This window comes from Crotalus tigris, unplaced genomic scaffold (assembly GCF_016545835.1).
Source record: "Crotalus tigris isolate CLP2741 ecotype Arizona unplaced genomic scaffold, ASM1654583v1 scf7180000017775.1145084777:2100578, whole genome shotgun sequence".
In the NCBI taxonomy this organism is placed as follows: domain Eukaryota; kingdom Metazoa; phylum Chordata; class Lepidosauria; order Squamata; family Viperidae; genus Crotalus; species Crotalus tigris.
In genome coordinates, this window is record NW_024096626.1 from 1885408 (window position 1) to 1910060 (window position 24653).

Here is a 24653-nt window from a genome sequence, read left to right on the forward strand (position 1 = left end):
TGGGAAAGCAGGACCAGTGGAACAGCTTGTTCCCTGCAGACCCTTCATGCCAGAGACCGGATGCTGTTGCGACGCTCCTGTGACAGGTAGATCTGGCCACTGAGTGTGTCTACGATGGCACCCAGGTGTAGGAGACGGGTGGATGGCCTGGTCTGGCTTTTTTGAAAGTTGACTGAAAACCCATGTTCCTGAAGGACCCTGATTGACAATGCTAGGTCCGACTGGGTGGCCTGAGCAGAGGAGGACTGGATGAGGATGTCATCCAGGTAACACTGGACACGCATCGGTATCATTCGCAGGTGCGCGGCCAGCACCACCAGGATCTTGGTGAACACCTTTGGGGCTGATGAGAGACCGAACGGAAGGGTCCTGTACTGGTAGTGGTGTCCCGCGTAGCAGAACCTGAGGAACTGCCGGTGGCTGGGGGCGATGGAAATGTGGAGGTATGCTTCCGTGAGATCTATGGACGTCAAGAATTCCCAATCCTTATGCTGCCCAAGATGGAATGAAGGGTTTGCATCTTGAACTTTCAATAGGCTATATGATAGTTTAGACCTTTGAGGTCCAGAATCGCCCTCCAACCCCCCGAGGCTTTGGGAACCATGAAGAGGATGGAGTAGAAGCCCCGCCCTTGGCTTCTGGTCAGTACCTGTTCTATGGCCTTTATCTCTAGGAGATACTGGATAGCCTCTCGCACGAGATTGCTTTTGACGGGGTTCCTTGATTGAGGGCAAGGGACTAAACGTTCTGGGGGACTCGACACGAATTCCAGAGACAGGCCATAACGAATGGTTTGTCGAACCCAGGAATCCATGGTGGTGGCCTCCCACTGGTGGGAAAGAGCACCAGTCTGCCACCTATGGGGGGCAACTCAAGAGTCGCCTGAACCTTCTGTAGGGACGACCCCCACCTCGAAAGGGCCACTTGCTCTGGGCTTGGTGTCTGGACCTGGGGCCAGACCTGTCTGGTTGGCGGTCTTGTCTCGATGTGAAGGGTCAGGATGACTGAGGTAAGTCCGTACCCGTACCCGTCTGAAAGGACTGTCTGCGGGCATACGGGTTTGGGCGCCTGTCAGTCCGTCTGCTAGAGTGGGCCAATACCTTCCACTTGTCCTTATTTTTGGTCAAGTAAGGAGTCAGCGCCTCTCCGAACAGCTGACCACCCTGATAAGGGGCCGTGGCTAGATGCCACTTGGCTTTTGGATCAGTTTGCCAGTGTTTGAGCGATAGCATCCTGCATGCTGAGACGTCGGATGCTATCGTTCTGGATGAAAACCTGGCCGCGTGTAGCGTGGCATCAGAGACGTACTCTGATGCTGCAGCAAACTTGCTCAGGTCTTGTTGTGTACCTACCTCCTCCTGGGGGAGTCTGGCCTGCAGTTGACGAATCCAGAGTAAGGAGGTTCTTGCAAAAAAGGATGCACAGATGGCAGCTCTTACCACCCAAGCCGCTGTCTGGTGAGTTCTGCGGAATGTGAGTTCCCATCTCCTGTCATTGGACTTTAATACTTCTGCCATGTCTCCCGACACTGTAGTCGGGGAGAAGAGGAAACCAAATGGTTCATCTACCCTTGGTACCTCGAGATCCTCTGTCTGTTCTGGCGCTGTGCGGAATAATTTCCTGTCTGTTCCCCCCCGGGGGGGAAGTGCCTAGTGATGTCCATTGTTTCTTGATGGCATTCCGAAAGAGTGCCGGATAAGGGACATGGTGTTGAGCCACAATGGGCTCGAAGAACACCGGATCTGAACTGGGCAGTGGGTCTGGCTGCGGGATGTGATCTGGTCCAAAGTTGGCCGTGGAACTGGCTCTGCGGAGCAGAGGCAGGAAGAAGGAAGGGTTGAATACCCCTACAAATGGAAGAGGATCTGGGGTAGGATCTTCCTCCTCCCACCATGACATGTCATTTTGGTCATTCTCTGTAGGAGAGGAGCCCCAGCTTTGAAAGGACTGCGATGGAGAGGAGGGATCTTGGTATCCGGTTTCCCCTGGTTGGAAGCAGGGTGGGGGTATGGCAATCACGGATTCGGGCCTCGACCCGTGGTTAGCCCTAGCAGCCAGCACTCTGTTAAGTGCCTGCTCAATTAGGGTTTGGAGACGATCCTCCGAGGGAGGGCCCTTGGGCTCTGCCCCCCTGAATCCTGCCACTGTGGGGATGAAAGTGGCCTCTGGCATGGAATGTGTAATGCGCGGTGGCAACGGTGCTTGGTGGATCGTTTGGGCTTGATTCACCTCAGCAACCTGGGAAAGCTGGGAACTATACTCCTTGTGTAGAGGGTCCCAAGGGGAGATCAAAGGGCGCGTCCTCTATTTGTTCTGCTTTTGCCCTGGCCTGCTTTTGTGCTTTGGAAAATTCTTTCTCCAAAGCCTGGTGCCTTCTGCTGGCCTGTTTCTCCACCAAGTTGGAAGGTTTCCTTCCAGAAATGGTCTTAGCCTTGGCTTTGATCCTGCCTGCTGCCTCCTGCTTGGAAGATTTTTGTCTTTTGCAGCTGGTGGGGGGGGGAGGCAGTGCTCTTGGGTTGAGACACCATGGGCTCCTCCATCCTGATGTGAACTATCTCAGCGATGCCGAGAGGGAGTTCTGGCAGGGGATCAGTTGACAAGATAGGCTGAACAGGTAAAGCAGGGAATTGGTCATCCTGCTCTTCTGATCACCGACCGGTAGAGGGGACGGACTGCTGTCTGACAATACTGCAATGTGGTCAGGGCAATGAATTGCACCAGAGTCAATGAGCAGGAGCCTCTGAGGGGATTTTGAATTTTAATGGATTATTATTATTATTATTATTATTATTATTATTATTATTATTATTATTATTATTATATTTTTTAAATTATTATTATTATTATTATTATTTGTTTATTATTTTATGATTTGTGAGGATTATTGTTATTTGTCCGACGTTAATAGCCTGTACTAAGATCACCTTTTAAGGTTTTCCCTTTGAATAGTGAGGGGGGGAGGGGAGGAAGGGTGGTCGAGGTGAGCATCCAGAAGATCGCTGGCAATGGTGTCCGCCGCCATGCGGTTCTCCCTTCCTTCAGGGGAAGAAGGGGAACTGATCCTAGTAATTTATTTATCCTAGTGACTTTCTCCCTGGAGAGATTCAACCTATGTCAGAGACTAAAAGTTCTGATCGGCTGCCGCGCTTTGTCCCGGCAGCCAAAATGGTGACCGGAAGAATTCATCAAGAGGAAGGAAGTTGCTTACAGGATTTCTGCTCTGGTGGCAGGAAAAATTGAACTAGGCAAGAAGGAGGTGCCTCCTGTTGCAACAGTGTGTCCCAGCGTCCAAAATGGCGACCGAAACAAAGAGGGGTGGCGGTTAAGCACAGGAGATGAGGCAACAAGACAACAAGGGCTCTGCGCGCTGATTGTATCCCCCCTGAGGCCCGATGAGCATCGGTTGTCGCGCTGATCCCAGCACTGAGCAGCTGGTAAGTCTTTCCCCTTTTTAAGGATTTGGGGCCTCAGTAGAGGCTTCAGATCTTGGAGAGGGAAAAACACCCCCCCGAAAACTCCTACTCTCCCTTTTCGAAGGAGCTGGAGTCTCAGCAAATGCTTAGTTCTTGGGGAGGGAAACCCCCATCCCTTGAACCTCCTACAGCTATTTCACCCAGCGCTGATCCCAGTGCTGCTGAAAAGCCTGTGAGGTAGAGGAGAACAGAATTCACCAATGTATTTTTCTACTACCTGCCTTAAAACTGGTAGCCAAATTTGTCACGTCCGTCTGGGCAAAGACCAAGTAAAAAACTGGGGAGTGGCTATCCAAGGACGGGCGTGGCAAATTTAGCTGACTTGGTCTAATGGGCAGGAAAGCAGAGTTAACCCATTGGTGGATTCTCCATCTCCGGTGCTGGAGAACAAATCATCGTTGCTGAAGTCAATCAAACAGACTATCTTAACATCACAAATCAGTGGCTACTTCAGCTCAAGCAGCGCACAAATGCTGATGCAGCTTTACAGTCATTGAAGGCTATCATTCTGAGAAGGAGGCAGTTCCTGCAATTGTGAGGGAATATTGGTCCTTCAGAGATGAGATCAGCATACAAGATGGTATCTTGTACAAGGGCTCAAGAGTCATAGTGCCAAAGTCACTGAGAAGGGGCGTTGTCTTACCTGAACGCCTTTTCTCAGCATGATGATGTAGCATCCACCAGTGGGTAATCTTAGCCTTCCTGCTCAGATGAGACTAAGTCAGAACTTTAGCCACGCCTCCCATGGGTGGTGCCTTTCCCAGTTTTGACGAAGATCGATGACGAAGTCTGACGCAATGGCTCGTCCTGTAACTACACCTGCCTAGACTGCCTGTTAAGGGTGGATGTGGATGCTACATCATCATGCTGAGAAAAGGTGTTCAGGTAAGACAATGCCCCTTCTCCATCATGATGAATGTAGCATCCACCGGTGGGACATACCAAGCTATCCATGTCCCTACGGGGAGGGAAAGTCTAGGCATGTGTCCCATGTGAGGAAACTACCTGCTGCAAGACCCTTCTGGCAAATGAGGCATCTGCCACAGCGAACTTATCAAGTTTGTAATGCCTTATGAAAGAAGATGGAGAAGACCAGGTCGCTGCCCTACAGATCCTCCTCAACAGAAGCCTGAGTAGACCAGGCCGCTGATGTGGCCGCGCTATGTGTTGAATGAGTGGTGATGTTTATAGGTACCAGGAGAGACTGGGATCTATAGGCGTGAGCAATGCATGCTCTGATCCATCTTCCAATGGTTGAAGATGATACCTTCCTACCCATGGAAAAGGGCTGGAAAGACACAAACAAGGCCTCTGACTTGCGGAAAGTAGCAGTCCACTTGACATAATGTGCAGAGCCCTGCACATGTCTAGTTTATGCCACAGCCTCTCCAGACGATGAGACGGATTGGGACAAAAGTCTGGAAGAATCAAATCCTGAGACCTATGGAACCATGTATTGACTTTTGGAATAAAGAAGGGTCCAATCTGAGGACCACTCTGTCATCCAGAAACATACACAGATCACTTCTGACTGAGAGAGCGTCCAGTTCTGAAATACATCTTGCAGACATGATGGCTATCAGAAAGGAAGTGAAGTGAAAGGAAGTGAAGTGAGCAAGACCTGATGGGTTCGAACGGTGACTCCATGAGAGCCTGCAACACTCCTGGTAAGTCCCATGATAGATAGCGATACACGGCAGGGGGCCTAGCATTAATCGCCCCTTGTAGAAATGGGGTGACTGCCGGGTGCTGTGATAATGGGAGTAGATTGTCACACGTGAAGACCGTTGATAAGGTCACAACCTGTCTGCAGATGGTACTATGTGATAGACCCTTATTCAGACCCCCCAGAAGGTAGTCTAATATGTCCGGAATGGTGACCGCCAGCGGTCTAAGATTCTGTGTAGTACACCACGTGCAGAAATTCTTCCACATGGCATCATAGATCCTATTGGTCGAGGGCCGCCTTGAGGCTTGGATCATGGAGATCACCCCAGACGAATAGGACTGCCTGGCTAAACTCTCCCGCTCAAGTGCCAAGCGGCTAGTTGAAGCCACTGGGGGTCTGGGTGTTGAAGTCTCCCTTGACTGAGAGAGATGTGATCTGACGGAATTTTCAACGGTGGGGAAAGCGACAAATCCACGAGGTCAGCAAACCACGGTCGCCTTGGCCAGTGTGGGACAACTAAGATTACTTCCGCCTGTTCTTGGGAGGAGTTTGCGGATGGTCGCTGGTATCAGTGGCAGAGGGGAAAATGCGTAAAGCAGTCCCCTGGGCCACTTGCTGCGGAGGGCATCTGTTCCCTCCACCCCCGGTGATGGGAACCTTGTGAAGTACCTGGGTAGTTGCTGAGGCAACCTTGTGAAGTACCTCAGTAGTTGCTAAGGAAAACAGATCCACTTGTGGTTGTCCGAATCTGGCCAAGATTTCCCTGGTTCAGACGCCACTCCGAGTGGTCGACCGTAACCCTGCTCAGTGAATCAGCTTGATGATTCGCTTCCCCAGATATGTGTTCCGCACTGATAAACTCCAGGTTGGACTCTGCCCACAGACCCAGGTCCAGGGCCTCCAGCATGAGGGACCACAACCGGGTCCCTCCCTGTCTGTTGACATGGGCCTTTGCTGCTACGTTGTCCATCATTATCAGGACGTGTTTCCCCGCCAGTAGGTCGGAGAATTGACAAAGTGCCAGATGGATTGCTCTGAGTTCTAGCCAATTTATGTTGTGTGATAAATCTGACTGGGACCATCGTCCCTGTGCCATGTGAGTCTGTAGGTGAGCTCCCCAGCCGAACAGACTGGCGTCCTTAGTCAAGGTGAGCCTGGGAGGCTCCTTGAAAAGGGACCCCTTGTTCATTGCTGGTGACATCCACCACAGAAGGGACAACAGTGTGTGGTGTGGTACTCTCACCTTCCCTGTGGAAGCGCTCACCTTCCGTTTCTGGAAGGGAAGGAGGAACCACTGAAGAGTTCTCGAGTGGAGTCTGGCCCACGGGACAATTCCCAGATAGGAGACCATCTTTCCCAACAGCTGGGACAACTGGACCAGTGGAACTATCTTCTCCCTCTGGATCTTGTGAACAAGTGCCTTGATACTGTCTTTGCGCTCCTGGGAGAAGTAAACTGTACAAAGATTTGAGTCTATTATTGCTCCTAGGTGGAGGATTCAAGCGGAGGGAGTTGTGTGACTCTTCTTGAAATTTACAGAAAATCCATGTTTCTGAAGAGTATCGATTGTGATTTGAAGATCCAATTGGGCGGAACAGAATGACCTGGATTGGATAATTATATCCATTGATGCGCACCGGCATCAATCTGAGGTGGGCTGCTAAGACTGCCAATATTTTTGTGAATACTCGAGGGGCCGAGGAAAGGCTGAAGGGTAGAGCCCTGTACTGATAATTTGCGGTGTTGTGGGAGGATAGGAATGTGGAGATATGCTTCGGTCAGATCTATTGAGGAGAGGAAATCCCCTTTCCTGATACTGCCCAGAATGGATTTGAGGGACTGCATCTTGAATCTCCTGTAGGTTAGGAAGTAATTTAGACCCTTTAAATCCAATATTGCCCTCCAACCCCCCAAGGCCTTGGGAACCACAAACAGGATGAAGTAAAACCCCCTTCCTCTCTGTTCCAGAGGTACTGGTTCTATGGCCTCTATTTCTAGCAGATGGGATATGGCCTTGGATACCAACTCGGCCTTGCTTGTGTTTCTTGAGGTGGAACACTGTATGAAATGGTCTGGAAGAATGGATAGAAATTCTAGGGCGAGACTGTATCTTATGGTCTCCCTTACCCAAGAGTCGCTGGTGGTGACCTCCCAAATGTTGCTGAACAGTGCTAAGCGACCGCCTATAGGAGGATCCGCCTTGGCGTCACTTGGACTTCCTGTAAGGGCGGCCCCCGGCCCCTTGAAAGGGACGCTTGGACTGGAATTGACCCCTGGTTCCAGGATTCTGGCAGTCCTGCTGTTGATCCTGTCTGGGGGAAAAGGATCGAGAACCTCTGAGCCATTCCCAGGACTGCCCAGCCCGAAAGGGCTGCCTCCACTCCCAGGAGCCTCCGGCACAAAATGCCTGCCTGTGAAATTCCTGCTGGGACCTTCTATCCGCTCTCTTGGAGGGGTGCACCAGAATGTTGTGCTTGTCCTTTCCCTCTATAAGGTACGGTTCAAGAACCGGACCAAATAGATGTGTTCCACTGTACGTGTCTGTTGATAGGCGCCACTTTGACTTTAAATCTGCCCTCCATTGTTTGAGCCACAGCAGTCCGTGAGATGAGACAGTGGCCGCAATGGACCTGGCAGAATACCTGGCTGAGTGGAGGGATGCATCTTCCATATATTCCGATGCAGCAACTAATTTCCCCAACGTCTGGTATGCACACATCAGGTCAGGAGGAATCAGAGCCTGTAGTTTGCGGAGCCACATAATGGATGTCCTTGCGAAAAAGGACAAAGACGTTGCCGCCTTGATCGCCCATGCCGAGGCCTGGTGAGCTCTGCGGAGAGAAAACTCAAACCTTTTGTCCTCCACCTTTAGGGCTTCCACCATATCCCCCGGAATTGTGGATGTGGAGAACAGTGAAATTAACGGAGTGTCCACAGTAGGCACCTCTAGAAGGGAAGAAAATGAAGAAGAAACATTGAAAAGTTTCTTTTCTGTGCTATTGGGAGAAGGCAAAGTGGCCAGTGAAGACCATTGTTTCTCCAAAGTAGTACGGAAGACAGTAGGGCAAAGAACCTCTTTCTCTTCCACTACTTGTTCTGCAAACAGTGGATTAGACTCTTGTGCAGTGGAGGTAGATGGTTTAGGCTCTTGTTCCGTAACCAAATTGGCCGTAGTACAGGCCTTCATGAGCAATGACCTGAACAGGGACAGATCAAAGAGACCCGAAGTTGGAGTAGGATCTGGGGCAGCCTCCTCATCCTCTGACATAGGGATGTCTGCTGTCTCCAGGTCCACAGACTCCTCCTCACCTAACTGAGATGATGACTCAGAGATACCCGATCCTGCTAACTGGGCACACCCTGTTTGAGCTGGAGGTATGGGTGGAAGTGTTGGTACCAGTGGAGACCTTTGACCCATTGAAGAGGCCATAAATTGGTCAAGCGCATGGTGCATGAATGCCTGGAACTGCTCTGACCATATGTTTTGTTCTGCAGAACGAACTCCAGCTGCAGTGGGAGTATACGTGACTTCAGAAGCTTGCTGTGTGATGGAAGCAGAAGAAACAGGAGGAGGAGGAGGAGGAGGGGGACCACCCTATTCAGTTTCCCCTTGAGGAGACCAAGCCCTGGGGGCATCATAAGAAGGCACAAATGGAGGCTCAAATGGGGAGCGATCCAGTAAAACAGGGGAACCACTTCAGCTTCGCTGGACCTGAGCCTTTGAACTCTTGAGAATTCTCTCTCCAGTGCCTGATGTCTCCTCGAGGCCTCTCACTCAGCAGTTTTGGAGGGTTCCTTGATGGTTATGTGCTTTGTTTTGGCCTTTTTCTTTTCCCCCACCTCCAATTCAGAAGATTTGCGTTTTGTTTGCATGGGGGGGGGGAACGTCAGAACCCTGCGATGGCTGAGGAGTTGCACTATCTGCCATCACACACTGGATATTCCAGATAGGAGATGTCCAGGAATGGGGGGAAAATAGCACACAGATCTGGTTGTCAAAGAGGGAGGTTCCTGTGCTCTGAACAACCGCAATGGCAAACAGCCAGACAGTCCACTAGAACTGCCTGTTTAGGCCTTGCTGGCATAGCGCCGCAAACTATTAGGAACAGGTGGATTGAAACTTCCCCTCAGAAGTGATACAGATAAGAATAGAATTGTGCAGATGTGATCAGTTAGTGATATTCACAATGGTGGCCGCACCCCCCTTTCCCTGTTATGTTCCTTGACCAGATAAGGGAATGTGCAAGGGAGTGCTGGATAATCCCCCCATGAAAGCCTTACACAGCAGGCTGATGTTATCAGGAATCAGGCCTGATTGTACTCCTATGGTACACAAGGCCTTCAAAATGGCGACCATGCCTATTGTAGTAAACAAAATGGCAGCCGTGAGTTACTTCGTCTCCCAAAATGGCAATGCCCCAGGGAGAACCTTCCCACCTATGAATGCCGCCCAGACCAAGAATATTAAGGAACTTAAATCAAAGGTTCTTTTTTTCTCTTATTTATAAGTCAGAAAAAACTTGCGATTGAGCTGCGCAGCCTCCACTGCGATCTGGATCGTCAATAGCATCTGCAGAAACCTCATGGCCACAAGGTTAGTAAACGGGCCGCCCAGCCAAGCCGCGCTCTAAAAAGTCCTCGACCAACAAATGCCTTCTCTTTTTAGTGCAAAGCAGCTGATTCTGGTTAAAATCCTTGGCGATTCAGCGTGGCTGTAAATCGGCTCACAGAGGGCCTGCAGGCCTTTTGGAGCGAAAGCACCTAAGTTGCTCTTAAATCTCTGGATCTAACCAATCTAAAGCAAACAACATCCAAAAAGGAAAAACTAAACCTTAATTTATAATTTCCAATTATACCTAACAAGTCTAAGTTATAGTAATCAAATTAGCCTAACTGAGGAGCCACAAAAGTTGCCTCCTACTGAGCTGAGACTAAGTCAAAAACTGGGAAAGGCACCGCCCATGGGAGGCGTGGCTAAAGTTCTGACTTAGTCTCATCTGAGCAGGAAGTCTGAGATTACCCACCGGTGGATGCTACATTCATCATGCTGGAGAACAGAGATGTGATTGCACATACACTTAAGCCACATTGGGGGTGAGGCATGCTACAGACAAGCTCGTGATCGTCAATATAGATTTGTTCAACTATGCAGGAAAAGAATACCTGATACTACTTGATCATTATTCAGATTTTTGGGAAATTGAACTTCCTGACTTGTCTGCTGAAACTACCATTAAGAGATGCAAGGCTCAGTTTGCACGTCATGGCCAACCAGATAAAATGATCTCTGATAATGGCCCTCAGTTTGCAAGCCTACAATTTAGGAAATTTGCCACTGAGTGGGAATTTGAGCAAGAGACTTCCTCACCACATCATCCACAAGCTAATGGCAAAGCTGAAGATTGTTAAGAATTTATGCAAGAAAGCACAAAGTGATGGTAAAGACCCATGGAAGGCCATTCTACATTGGAGAAATACTCCAACTAAGGGCATGGACAGTAGTTCGGCACACAGACTGATGTCAAGGAGACTAAAGACCTCCTTACCAGTGGCAAATAAGTTACTTGAGCCCTCTGAGATACAAGATGTCCCAAAAAAGTTACGGCTTAAGAGACAAGTATTCAAGGCAAGATATGACAAATCAGCCAGAGATTTGCCAGAATTGAATATTGAAGAATGAGTCTGTATGAAACCGCTGCCTGGAGATCGAACAGGTTGCTGGAAAATAGGTATCTGTTTACAACAAGTGGCACCACGCTCCTATCTGGTGGTGGAACTCTCTATTGTCGCAATTGTGTGGATCTGTGTGTGTCTGAGCAACCTGACTTGCAGCCTGATTCTCCATATCCAGTGGACAGGCCAGACTCACCTGGTATTACTGGGCCATACTTACCCACTGGTAATAGGGAATGCACAGTACTGATGCCACAGACCAATGTTAATAAAAGTCCTGAGTGAGCTGGCATATCTGACAACAGTCAAATGCAGAACGGTCCCAGTAAGTGATGAGAAGAGCCCAGCAACCACAGTGAGGTTGAAGAAACTTTTAGTACAAAGAGGACCAGTCTTCACCCGTAGTGGCAGACATTCGCAACTGCCCAACAGACTCAACCTATAGGAAGTGTTGTTATTGGTTCTCATCCAAAATTTCATAATGTTGTTTGGTTAACATGACATGTTATTGGTATTATGTTTACCTTATATGCAGCTCTATCATTCATCTCTATTGTATTTTCCTGTGTCATATGATCTCTATGATCCATCTCTATTGTTCTTGTGATGCATTTCCTGTTCCTGTAGTTGTATTCTGTCTCCCTCTAAGAAAGATGGCTTTTGCACAATGAGGCCTTGTATTGTATTTACTGACTTCACATGAAGCAAGGACTACCTGTATTTATGTTTATTAACTATATTTTATTAAATGCTCTTTACTTTGTAAGACTGCAAACTAAATTCTCTGATAAGTAAAGGCAATGAAAATAAAAGGAATAAATAATGGAAGAATACAAACACAGAATAAAGCACCCTCAATGACATAATGACAGGAAAAATAAAATAAATAATCAGGACGTTTTTAGTGTAAACGTGCAATCAAATGTTGCTTCAGTTAGTAATTATGGCTGCAATCCCACTCATGCTTACCTGGGAGTGATGTCCTCTAAACACAATGGGTAGAATATACATCCATAGGATGCTGCAATATTCTGCACAACTGCCAGGGATTAAATCTCATTAAATATAGGGAGTCTAATTTCCAAATAAACATGCCTGGAGTGGGATTGTCAGGCTGCATTCTAGTTTTAGAAACAATTTCAAAATAAATCTGTTTAGAGTCCAGATTATTTTTAATCAGGGGTCCTCAACAGATATTGAGAGAAGTGGCTTTCTCTCAACTCAGTGAATGATCTTCCATGAGCTTCAGTTTGAAAATTTTGGAAGTCATGTTCAATTCATTAATGAAGTAATTGCTTTTTATCACATCTATGGAACTTTAGATTATCTTCTGAACCTAAGGAAGAGATTCTGCATGTATATTCAAGGAAGAAGAACATTCAATCAACTGAATCAATATGTGAAAAGACAAGGCAACACTATCAGTGTTGTTTCTCATTTACATAAGTCTAACATGAGCAGTCTAAAAGGGCACCCCAAGAGTTTCATATCTGGATGGCAACTATACAATGGGAGATGATCTAATTTGCAATAATTCCTTATTCCAGATTATAATTCTCATGCCAAATTGAAATGATTTCTGAGATTCCCCCAATCCTTAAGAATTAATTTGGCAGGAAAAAATAAGCAGAAGCTTGAATTTGCCTGCAGCCAAGTCTCTGTCTCTGTATAACATATTAGGAAAAACGAAGTGTAGATGTAGGGCCAAATTAAAACTGTAGGTTGATCACTATGGAACAGGCAATCAAAACAAAATTGTATCATAATTCAACATCATATTGCTATTCTCAATAAGGAGCTTTAAAGCACTGGCCTTGTTGCTGGGAAAACTACTCTATGGAGAAGAGCTGTCTCAAAGAGCAGTCTCATTACATACCGAGAGCAGGAATACAGATCTTTTTTCACATCTTTGAAGAAGCAGCTTTCTCAGGCAGGATTCAGAATTAAAACACAAAGGAATGAATCCGTCAAGTTTGGCATTTAAAGGTCTTGGCAGGCTTTGACACTAGAACAAGCATAAAACTGAATCCAATTACATTCCTAATTGCAATGTGGGCTGACTTTTCTTAAATTACCTACAAACATATTCCACTATGTAGAGAAAAATTTGCTTAAGAGAAAAGCAACTAAAATTAAGATCTTTCTTTTAAAAAACCCTCAAAGTACATTTTTTTAAACATTGTACAGCTCTATTGCAAATGTCCATTTTTAATATGCAGTATTTTGAGCTGCAAACTCAAGTGTTTTAATTCTAAGTGAAACTTACAATTTAAAGTTAGAAATAAATTATAAGCTATATATAATTATAAGTTAATGAAACCCAGTTTGGTGGAACGGTTAAGGCATCAAGATATCATAAATTCTAGTCCTTTAACCATAAAGCCAGCTAGCTGACCTTCGGCCAGTCACTCTCTCTCAGACCTAGAAAGGAAGCAATAGTAAACTACTCAGGAAATCTTGCCAGGAAAACTGCATGGACTTATCCAGGCAGTTTCTAAGAGTCAAAACTAACTTAAAGGCACAGATATAAACATACAAAATAGCTAATACAAATCAAATCAAGTTTTGCTACATAAGATGGGAAGACTATAGCAATAGCACTTAGACTTACTGTATATACTTCTTAACAGTGCTTTACATCCCTCCCTAAGCAGTTCACAGAGTCAGCATATTGCCCCCAACAATCTGGATCCTCATTTTACCGACCTCGGAAGGAGAGAAGACTAACCCTAACCCTAACCTTGAGCCAATGAGAATCGAACTGTTGGCAGTTGGCAGAATTAGCCTGCAATACTGCATTCTAACCACTGAGCCACCATGACTGATATAAATATAAATATTTCAGACATCATAAAGCACGGAATAACATCCATTACTATACAACAAGACATTTAGAAACAGCTCACTGAATAAGGCTGAAATACAGCATTTATGGAAACAAATTACTTCAAGGACTAATTTAGTCAATATATCCTTTACTACCCCTGAAAGCTGCAAACTATCTTAGAAGATGCCATATATAAGTTATATGGAATTTACATTCAGACCTATTTGCCAGAACCTACTATGCTGTGGGGCATCTTTTTATTCTGCCTAGCAATAGAATTGTACCTGTATATGGGCTCCTCTCGTCTCTGTTGCCAATATTCCTATTACCCTAAAGTTGAACTTATATTTGTATCATGCATGTAAGAACATGATTTTTCCAGAACACGAATTCAGTCTTTGAGTTCTACAAATTGCCATCTCCCCAACTGACTACTGTCCCTTGTAATAAGAATGCTATATTTTCATTTCTTTGTGCCTCTCTTATCAAAAGAACAGTTGTTCACATACCATACTCATAACAAAATCTCTGTAACCTCTTCTGCAGGAAATCCTGGAGTTTATTGTTCCACAATGACTTTTTGTCATGAATAATATAGTTTTGACAACACCATGACTGGAAAGTGTTATTTTCATCAGAAAAGAGAGAATATTTTCTCCTTTAAAATGATATTGCACATGAAGTGTTTTGATTCCATGAGAAGAACCCAGCAATTACTTCTGCTGAAAGTACTGACATTATTTGTTCCTCATCTATTTCTCTGGAAGAACAATAATTGCAAATAATGAATGATAAACTGTGAAACCTACAGACTATGCATACTCTGCCTGAAATATTGCTCTGTGTTAAGACTCTATAGTTCACTTAGTGTATGTTCCTAAAAAAAGTTGCAATAGATATCGGCATTCTTCAAGAAATGTATTGGAATTCTGCTAACATTCTTAACAATAGTTTTAAATAGGCCATTAAAATCAGTGATAGATTGCTGCCTTTTTCAATTGAAATCACCAATTTCACCTGGAAAAGGTTGTTGTCAAGGACTTGGGGATTTACTATAATGTTTCTCCCAGGACTTATGCATACAGTGCATTCAGAAAGTATTCAGACCCCCTTCACTTTTGTCAGTTTTGTTATTTGTTAATTCTATAGTTGTTGAAATTCATTTTTTCTTATTAATCTATACTCAGTACCCCATAATAACAAAGTGAAAACAGAATTTTAGAAATGTCTGTAAATTTATTAAAAGAAAAATCTGAATTATCACATTGGCATAAGTATTCGGATCCTTTGCAACAAGACTTGAAATTTAGCTCAAGTGCCTCCCATTTCTCTTGATTGTTTCTACACCTTGACTGGAGTCCATCTGTGGTAAAATAAATTGATTGGACATGATTTGGAAAGGTGCACATCTCTCTATAGACGGCCCCACAGCTGACAATGCATACTGTAGCAGAGCAAAAGCCATGAAGTCAAAGGAACTGCCTGCAGAGCTCAGAGACAGGATATTGCAAGGCACAGATCTGGGGAAGGCTACAATAAAATTTCTGCTGCACTGAAGGTTCCTAGGAGCACAGCAGCCTCTATAATTCTCAAATGGAAGGCATTTGGCACAATCAGGTCTCTTCCAAGAGCTAATCACCCAGTCAAATTGAGCAATTGGGGGGAGAAGGGCTTTAGTAAGAGAGGTGACCAAGAACCCAATGGTCACACTGATTGAGCTCCAGAGATCTTATGTGGAGATAGGATAGAGTTCCAGAAGGACAACCATTACTGCAGCCCTCCACTGATCTGGGCTTTATGGCAGAGTGCTAAACGGAAGCCACTCCTCAATGCAAAACACTTGAAAACTCTCTTGGAGTTTGCAAAAAAGCACCTGAAGGACTCTCAGACTGTGAGGAAAAAGACTTTCTGGTCTGATGAAACAAAGATTCAACTATTTGGCCTCAATTCTAAATGTTATGTCTGGAGGAAAACAGATGCTGCTCATTACTTGCCCAATATCATCCCAACAGTGAAGCATGGTGGTGGCAGTATCATATTGTGGGTATATTTTTCAGCAGCAGTGATGACCAGGAATTAGGGGATAGTATTAATTGTGAATACATATAGATGGCTTCTCTCTCTTTGGTCACTTGTAATACTGGATGCAGGGTCAGGAAAGGACAGCAAGGACAACACCCAATGTCCTAACCCACCCAAGAACATACAATATCTTTAAGGAACACTCAAATGGGAACATGTTTAGTTACTTCTGCTTTCTCCCTTCTTATCTACAGTGTGCCAGACTTATTGGGTGCAATCTTTATCTTATGTGTGTCGGCTTTGCTGGATGGGTTGCTTATGTAATTATACAGAATAAATACGATGATTTCTTGTCATTCATGGTTCCTCTCATTTTAGAGGGGTCCGTCTCTATTCAGCTGAATAAAAACGTAAAACTTAAAGGCACTTTCTGGTTTCTTGTATTTCTTTAACCAGCAAAACCTCAGAACCTGCATATCAGGGGAGACTGTTCAGGGTTGAGGAAAAGCTGAATGAAGCAAAGTATAGGGATATCCTCAATGAAAACCTGTTCCACAGCACTCATGACCTTAGATTTGTCCAACACGACAACAATCCTAAGCACACAGCCAAGACAACACAGAAGTGGCTTGGGGACAACTCTGTGAATGTCCAAGAGTGACCCAGCAAGAGCCCTAACTTGAACCCTATTGCACATCTCTGGAGGGACTTAAAAATGGCTGTTCACTGTCCACTGACAGTCACCACCCAACCTGACTAAACTTGAGAGAATTTGCAAGGAAGAATGACAGAAAATTCCCCAATCCAGGTGTGCAAAGCTTGTCACATCATACCCAAAAAGACTGTAATTGCTGCCAAAAGTGCTTCAACAAAGTACTGAGTGAATACTTATGCCAATGTGATATTTTTGTTTTTTATTTTTAATAAATTTACAGACATTTCTACAATTTTGTTTTCACTTTGTCATTATAGGGTACTGAGTGTAGATTAATAAGAAAAAAGAATTTCAACAACTATAGAATCAGGTTGCAGCATAACAAAATTTACAAAAGTTAAGGGGGGCTGAATACTTTCTGAATGCACTGTATATCCTGAGTGAATCAGCAGGCTATATCTATCTCTTAATTGGTCTAGTATGGGCAACAGTACATTGGCTTTCCAGGCAGACAATAGATCAGAGATGTATCTTGCATTGAATAAGATGAACTATCTTTGTTTTTTTTCTGCTTGACACCTATTAACTAACATGTACCAATATATACGGTCTCAAAAGGTAATGTCCAAGATATATGGAAAACTGCAACTTGGAACATAGGATGAGAAATGGCAAAGTACCAATTAACAAATGACAGAAAATAAAAATAATGTTGTGCATTTGTGAATCTAAAAGAAAAAAGATGCGATAGATCTCAATAAAGGTATTCTAACAGTGTTCCACAAGAGTTCCAATACCTAAGGGGCTACCAGAAAGAAGGGGGGGTGTCAACCTATTCTCCAACCATATGAAGGCAGAACAAGAAGCAACGGATGGAAATTACTCAAGGAGAGAACCAACTTAGAACTAAGGAGAAATGACTTGCCTTCAAAATTTTGGGTGCTCCAACACTGGAGGTTTTAAAAAAGAGATTGGACAATCATTTGTCTGAAAAGGTATAGGGTTCCCTGTTTGAGCAGAGGGTTGGACTAGAAGATTTCTAAAGTCCCTTCCAATTCTGTTAAGGTGATCTGATCATGTAGAGTGGAATTATTGAAAACATGAAGAAAAGTGACAGTGAGGATTTAATTATGAATTTAATAGCTAAAATGTTCATCCATAAAGTATCAATTAGTATTACCTTGATTGTTGTAGGAGCATATGTTAAGTAAGAATCTATAGTTGGTGATTGCTTCATTTATACTCCAGTTAATGATGACAGTGGAAGGACCAGGTATACGTTTTGGGACAATTGTCCAATTCTTTGAATATATGTGATCCAGAAGAAAAATTATCCTGTGGGTGACATGAATGGATGGAATCTGGTGTGGAATATGATAACAGAATGCAGAAAAAGTGAATGGGCCATTCAGAGGCCAAAAATGAATTAAAATTGTGTCTGGAGAGCATTTGCTCAAAAAAGGTCTGTTTCAAGTCAGTGGTTTTATGTATTATTCTATTCATACATACATATGGGAAAGAAATTAATATAAATGTAGAAACATGACTGATCTGATGGTTTACAATTCAGATTAAGATATTAATGATGGTTTCAAAAACAGATGGAATATATTTATTTTTGTTGATACCAATGAATGGATATTAGCAAAAATGGGAGGAATGGAAAAAGGTGGAAGAACTTAGTGAAAGCCCAAGAAAAGAATATTTGAATCCTGTATGAACAAGTATACAGGTAGTTCTTACTTACCAACTACTCATTCAGCCACTGTTCAAAGTTAGGATGCACTGAACAATGACAACCAATCCTTGAAGTTGCAGCTCTTAAAGTGTCCACAATCTTGTGATCACAATCTGGGTACTTAACAATGGTAGTCAGTGTCCCACAGTCATTTGATCACCATTTGTGATTTTCTAACAAGCAATGTGAATGGGGAAGCTGGCAAGACATCACAAGTTGCAATCATATGAGGCCCTCACTTAATGGCCCACAGGTTCTTAACTTAATTTTGGAAACCAGAACTGACACATTAACATTCATTAACATTAACAACTCAGGAACAATCACATGATTTTTCACTTTACAACTGCATCACTTAGTGGCAAAGTTGCGAGCTCCATCTTATAAAACACAACAGAAGCATGTGTGCTGAAGTAATGAGAAGTATGAAAAATAATGCTTGGTTGATAGAATAATAAAGTGAAAGAGTCTATGAATTCTGTGAATGAAAATATACATACAACAAAAGAGCAACAAAAAAGAGAATGCAAAAAATTGTATAATTTGTATGAAAAGAAAAGTTTGCAAATAATATAGTCAAAGAACAAAGATTAAGATTAAAATAAGCAAAGAAAATACAGGGCAGTTTTATTGCAGGACAATAAATTATTTGGAAGATTTAAGACTTCAGCAGAATGAATAAAATTAAAAATAAAAGTGATTATAAGGATGCTAGAACTGTTTGGGTATTATAGTGATATGGCAAAGACTAGAATTAAAATTAATGTTATAAACATAAGTGGCCAAGTTAAACATAATGAAAAGAAAGTCATATGCTGTATAATTTTTGAAAAATGATGAAGCTACAGCTGTAAGTGGTGTAACTGAGAAAAGTTAAAATAAGGGTGTGGTTTCCTTAGGGAGTTGATAAGATGTTATATGTGTCTGAAGACTGGAAGACCACTATTATCATTTATACAAAACTCAGCATAAGTCAACAACCATACAGTTTTTCTCTCTCCCCTCCCACCCACCCACCCACCCCACACATATGCAACATACATACACACTCACTCACACAGAGTCACTTTTTCAATTGTAGAGAAACAACTACTATAAGAAACCACAGCCTGCTGAGATCCAGCAATTTTCATAAGATTATGATCTGAAGAAAAGCACAATCATAAAAGAAAGTCAAAAAGTGCAGAAAATTCCAAGAACAGGAGAAGATTCTTAGCATCTACTGGGGCTATTAGGCACTAAGAAAGCCAGGAAATGATGAGTTGTAGTCCTACCTAAGGTATGAAAAATCAGCTGGGTGACTTTGGTCTAGTCACACATTCTCAGCCCAATCCAGTTCACAGGGTTGTTGTGAGAAAATAGGAGGAGAAAGGAGCACTAGGTATATTTGGTGCCTTGAATTATTTATAAACAATAATACAGGATTAAAAAGAATTAAAAAATCTGGACAGAAATAAATGTTGCGTGAAATAAGCACAAAATATTTGGACAAAGCGTAACTAATTATATATTGTAAAGTCTTACAAATGAAGAGGCATGCCAAACTATGATAAGGTTATTCCTCCACAGTCTCAGTAAAGGCAGCACTTCTACTTGTATCCCAAATAATAAAATTAATCTCTTTGCTATACTGTTTACATGAACAAAACTGACTTTATGTTTTAATTTATTTCCAACTATGATCTGGAGGCAAGTGCAAACCATAGTTTTCTGATATAGGTATAGATACAATCAGAAAATCAGAGAGAGCAAAAGTAAGGAAGGGTCCAGGAAGAAAAGAGACCATGAAAACCAAAGGCTAAATATTAATGAAAAAATATGAGACTTTGCCATTGAAAATGAAGAGACACAGAAGTGCTCAACTTTAGCCAAGTCATGCCTGTTAAATTAGGCAGACTTTGTCCATCAGTGGACCCACCACTGATTGTAATATTTCATCTTATTTTACTTATTTCTATTTTAATATTTTTTCTTTGCAAATATTGTCAGCGACTGTAATAATAACTCTAGCCAGTTCATGCCCACTTTTGTTTTTTAAAAAGTCATCTCAGTCACGTCATATTGTTATTTTTAACATGTATCTGCTGATTATTTCTGATAGAAAGAAAGCCAGTGCTGATTTTCTAAATGTCACATCCCTTGTATCATTTCCTTCAGATTTTAGCATTTGGAGAATATATTCAAGAACACGCTGAAGTTAAAAGGGATGGAATTATTAATGGGGCTATTAACTAAACAGGTAGTAAAAATGAATAGACAAATGATCTGCACAAGCTCTCAACTGCTTCTACTGCTTCATAAATAGACTTCTAATATCCAATTATAAAGCTTTTATATATTGTTTTTCTTTTAAGAATGAAGCAGTTTGTCTAGGCCCACAAACTGACTATCAGAAATAGTAAGGGCAATTGTCAAAAATTGTATTCAGTGTTTGTCTTAGTTCAACCAACATGCAAATATCTGCAGGCTTGTCAAATTTATAACAAGTTAGGAGAGTCTGGCAGATGTCTACTTGCATGGTCAGCAATTGAGATAATCCAGTGGAACTGTAATTATTACACAGGGAACATATTCATTTGCTATTTTAAAAACTAAGCTAAGGACTCCCACTTTCCATGATTAGAACTTAACTACAATATAAGATCATCACCATCCTCAATTTTACTTGATAATTAAGAGCTCCAATTTAAAAAAAATGATTTTTTTACAATAGCATTTGTAAAAATTGCTTGTATTTTTTTTTGGGCTTGTTGGCAATAATACAACGTTGTATGTATTGGTTGAGCTTTAAAAATAACTGTTTTTATATTTTACGTTTGTAATTTTATGAATTATGCAAACTCTAGTCAATGACAAATATCTACCACATAACTTTTGTACACCTTACTGTTTCTAAAAAAACCACTTACAGATGGCAATGTCCATCACACAATGCTTGATGGATAGAAATGCAATACAGATGGCCTTCATTATTGACAGAGATTCCATACCAGCCTAGCAGGTCTGTAAAGTAAAGGACAAGTTTTATGAAGATCTTGATACCCTACTTTCATCCGTGAAGCGCACCAATAAGCTGATTTTACTTGGTGAAGAGTGGGGTCAGATCATTCTACCTGGGATGGCGTTATTGGTAAAAATGGAATTGGCACGTGTAATAGCAATGGTCTGTTACTATTGAAGACATGTGCTGCTCATGACCTGGTTATTACTAATACCATCTTTCGCCTGCCTACTCGTAAAAAGACGTCCCGGATGCACCCATGCTCCAGGCACTGGCATCTCATTGATTATGTCATTGTGCGGAGGAAAGACATGCAAGATGTAAGAGTAACTAAGGCTATGCCGAGTGCTGACTGCTGGACTGACCATAGACTCATCATTTCCAAGTTAAATATTCACATCAAGCTAAAGAATCATCCACAGGGAAACAGAGTTGTGATGAAAAAGATCAACGTCAGTACACTGGAAAACCCCGACGTAGTAGCTTCATTAGTAAAAGATCTTGACAATCAACTCCTGGAGCTACAAATACAGGAAAATGCTGAGAAGGACTGGGAATGTTTCCGGAACATCTTGCACTCTTCTGCACTTAAGTTTCTTGGACCTTCATATAGGAAGCAGCAGGACTGGTTTGATGAAAACGATGAAGAGATTAAGGCCTTGCTTGCTGAAAAACACCATCTCTACCGTGCTCATTAGAATGACCCATCGTCAACTGCAAAGAAAAATGCTTTTATAAACACTCGCAGGATTGTACAGAGCAAGCTCCGCAAGATGCAGGACTCCTGGTTGAGTGCCAAAGCAGATGAAATCCAGACGTTTGCTGATAGAGGCGATGTCAAACGATTCTATGAAGCCCTTAGATCCCTGTATGGACCTCAGCCCTTAGGAAGCTCTCCTTTACTGGATTTGAGTGGTGCAACTCTTATCACTGAGAAGACCTTGATTTTACAGCGCTGGGCTGAGCATTTCCACTCTGTGCTGAACCGTCCACGCACCATCAATAATGAGGCGACTGACAGGATATCCCAGGTAGATATCAACTATAGCCTGGATGCCCTATCATCAGAGGTTGAAACCTCACAGGCCATCAGTTAGTGTTCCAGTGGTAAGGTGCCAGGATCTGCCGCAATCCCAGCGGACGTCTATAAGGCTGGTGGTGCTGTGCTTGTTGAAAAACTTACTCAGTTGTTCCGATCTTTCTGGAAACAAGGTTCCATTCCCCAGGAACTGAAAGACGCGTCCATCGTGCACCTATACAAGAGGAAAGGAAATTGACAAGTCTGCGATAATTATAGAGGAATATCACTTCTCTCAGTCGCAGGCAAGATCTTTGCACGAGTGTTGCTAAATTGCCTGATTGACCATCTGGAACAGGGTATACTACCTGAGACACAGTGTGGTTTCTGCAAAGAGCGTGGCACGGTAGACATGATCTTTGCAGCTCGACAGCTCCAGGAGAAATGTCAGGAGAAGAATCGTGAACTATACACCATCTTTGTGGATCTTACCAAGGCTTTTGACACAGTTAGTCGTGAAGGATTATGACACATTATGTTGAAGTTTGGGTGCCCTGACAGATTTATTCTGATAGTACGGCAGTTCCATGATGGCATGGCGGCTCATGTTCTGAGTAACGGTGGGGCTTCAGAGGCGTTCCCTGTCAAGGCTGCGTGCTGGCACCAACCCTGTTCAGCATGATGTTTTCAGCCATGCTGTCAGACACCTTTCAGAACAGCTCAGTGGGAGTTAATCTGAGATACAGAACCGATGGGAAATTGTTCAACCTGCGAAGACTTCAGGCTGTCACCAAGGTAAAAGAGACTGTGCTACGAGATCTCCTCTTTGTTGATGACTGCGCTCTTAATGCAGGATCGGAGCAGGAAATGCAAGCCAGCATGGACAAATTCGCAGCCACTTGTGACAACTTTGGCCTCTTCATCAACATGAAGAAAACTGAAGTGATGTACCAGCCAGTTCCAAAAGCCCAATATCAAGAGCCTACCATCACAGTAAAGGGACAAAAGCTGCAAGCAGTGGATCAATTTACGTATCTTGGTCGTACCCTCTCCCGTGCAATGACAATTGACAACGAGGTCAACTGTAGAATTGCCAAGGCAAGTTCTGCATTTGGCAGATTGCGGACTAACGTGTGGGACCGCCGTGGAATAAGCCTTGCTACTAAGCTTAAAGTTTACCAGGCAGCAGTTTACCCTGATGTATGCTAGTGAGACCTGGACAGTGTACAGGAGGCACGATAGGCAACTGAACTACTTCCACATGACTTGCCTTCGTAGAATTCTGAGGATCAGGTGGCAGGATAAGATACCAGACACGGATGTCCTCTCCAGAACAGGCTTATCATCAATTTACACTCTGTTGATGAAAGCCCAGATGCGCTGGGCAGGCCATGTTGTGAAGATGCCAGATCATCACATCCCTAAACAGCTCTTCTATGGTGAGCTGTCTCAAGGAAAACGATCACATGGGGGACAAAAGAAACGATACAAAGACATGCTGAAAGCGTCTCTCAAGTCCCTGGATATTAACACCATCTCTTGAGAACTTCTGGTGCATAATCGACCAACATGGCACACCTTGGTGTACCAGGGTTGCCAGACATATGAACACAGAAGGACAATCTTGGCACAAGAGAAGCGAGCACTCTGTAAACCAGAGCTGTAAATGCTGAAGTGACAGTGTCTACATTTCTTTGTTCAGTATGTGGTAGAACATTCCGTGCTAACATTGGTCTTATCAACCACCTACAGACACATCGTTGATGGCCCATAATCTACAAGATGTCAAGGTCCTCATCAAAATTGATGGACGAACAACAGGTCCTCATTGAAATCGATGGACAAACAACAGCAGGACTGCAAATAATATAACCATAAGAACCTATTGTACAGAGTTAAAAAAAACCCAATCCATTATTTTGCAAATGGATAAAATTCATGAACATGTTCCCAAACCAATGATGGATAAATTAAACTCCTTAAATACTTTAAAATCCTTCATGGCATGGGAACATCCATGACTTTGCTCTTATGATTACTTTCTTCCATTTCCTTCTATCAACATACAGTCAGTTTGATTTCTTTGTACCCCATCTGGTGATGTCTATGTACACAGGCATTGTTTTGAATGTATGAAATCTGTGTTAGCAATGAAGAAATCATGGGATTAGCACAATAATTGTTGTCCTGCTTCGTTTCAGTTTCTAAACCATATAGCACTTTCCCTTTTAATACTTCCAACTTTGGCATTTCAGTTATCAATCACAAGTGGCAGAGGTTGTTCAGTCAATTTAAAATTCATTAACCACCATCAATGGTTGTAACATAAATCTGGATGTCATACAAAAGGATTGTTTATAAAATCTAACAGATATTATTCAGCCATTGATAGTATTACAGTGAAGTAGTATTATTGCTATACATACACTTCTTCACTACGAAACCAACAGTGAACCTTCTTCGTCCTGAGTAAACAGTATGATCTTCTAACTGAAAGTGTCTTGTTCTAGTCCATCTCAATTTGCTGATACTTAAGATGCCAATGTGTAGTTGATTCATTTAATCTTTCAATATGTT

General features: G+C 43.1%; 1 protein-coding gene across 7 annotated transcripts in view; it reads right to left on the reverse strand.

Annotated features, from left to right (window-relative positions):
• SRGAP1 (SLIT-ROBO Rho GTPase activating protein 1) overlaps positions 1-24653 on the reverse strand; it is a 219668-nt gene that overhangs the window by 125563 nt on the left and 69452 nt on the right. Inside the window, exon 1 of one of the 7 annotated variants that reach the window (XM_039342209.1) lies at positions 12692-12712. The exons of the other annotated variants lie outside the window; for them this stretch is intronic. The gene's annotated coding sequence lies outside the window, so the exon portion shown is untranslated. Of the gene's footprint in view, positions 1-12691; positions 12713-24653 lie in introns of those variants that run through there. 7 annotated transcript variants of the gene reach the window in all.